The sequence below is a fragment of the Cervus canadensis genome, chromosome X (assembly GCF_019320065.1).
Source record: "Cervus canadensis isolate Bull #8, Minnesota chromosome X, ASM1932006v1, whole genome shotgun sequence".
Lineage (NCBI taxonomy): Eukaryota > Metazoa > Chordata > Mammalia > Artiodactyla > Cervidae > Cervus > Cervus canadensis.
In genome coordinates this window covers 55,233,266-55,234,832 of record NC_057419.1, presented here as the reverse complement: position 1 = coordinate 55,234,832, position 1,567 = coordinate 55,233,266, and positions in this window count along the sequence as shown.

Here is a 1,567-nt window from a genome sequence, read left to right as displayed (position 1 = left end):
ATTCTCAAGTCTGAAAATATGAAATCATTTCCTCAGGAACAAGACAAGAATATCCACTTTCTCCACTATTACAAAACACCATTTTAGAAGTCCTACCCATGGCAATTAGAGAAGAAAAAGAAATTAAAGGAATCCAAATTGGAAAAGAAGCAAAACTGCCATTGTTTGCAGATGACATGATACTACCCAAACAAAAGCCTGAAAATGCCACCAGAAAACTAGAGTTCATCAATGAATTTGGTAAAGCTGCAGGATACAAGAAATCACGTGCATTCCTATACCTTAACAATGAAGTTTCATAAAGAAAAATTAAAGAAACAATCCCATTTACCATTGCAACAGAAAGAATAAAATACCTAGGAATAAACCTACCTAAAGAGGGAAAAGACCTATATTCAGAAAACTATAAGACACTGATGAAAGAAATTAAAGATGACACAAACAGATGCAGAGATATATCATGCTCCTGTATTAGAAAAATCAATAGAGTAAAAATGACTATACTACCAAAGCCATCTACAGATTCAATGCCATGCCTATCAAATTATCAATAGCAATTTTCAGAGTTAGAACAAAAAAAATACACTTTGTATGGAAACACAAAAGACCTTAAATAAGCAAAGCAATTTTGAGAAAGAAAAATGGAATTGGAGGAATCCAGTTTATATGACTTCAAATTATACTGCAAAGCTACAGAAATCAGCACTGCATGGTACAAAAAGAGAAATATAGCTCTGTGGAACAGGATAGAAAGCCCAGAAACAGATCCATGCACCTACAGTCACCTAAACTATGACACAGGAGGCAACAATATACAATGGAGAAAAGACAGTCTCTTCAATAAGTGGTGCTGGGAAAACTGTACATCTACATGTTAAAGAATGAAAATAGAACACATCCTAACACCATACACAAAAGTAAAATCAAAATGGATTAAAGATCTAAATGTAAGACCAGACACTGTAAAATTCTTAGAGGAAAACAGAGGCAGAACACTCTGTGACATAAATAGCAGCAAGATATTTTTGATCCAGATCCTATAGTAATAAAAATAAAAATATATAAATGGGACCTAAGTAAACTTAAAAACTTTTGCGCAGCAAAGGAAACCATAAACAAGACAAAAAGACCACCCTCAGAATGGGAGAAATATTTGTGAATGAAGCAAGTTACAAGGGATTCATCTTCAAAATATACAAACAGCCTTATATACAAATGGCCCTATATCAAAAAAGAAACAAACAACCCAAAATGGGTGGAAGACCTAACTAGACATTTCACCAAAGAAGACATAGAAATGGCAAACAAACACATGAAAAGATGCTCAACATCACTAACTATTAGAGAAATGCAAATTAAATCTGCGATGAAGTATCACCTCCCACAGGTCATAATGGCCATCATCAAAAAAAACTATAAACAATAAATGCTGGAGAAGATATAATGAAAAGGGAACCCACCTACACTGTTGGTGGGAATGTAAATTGGTGAAACCGCTGTGAAGAACAGTATGGGGGTTCCTTAAAAAACTAAAAGCAAAACTACCATATGATCCAGAAATCCCACT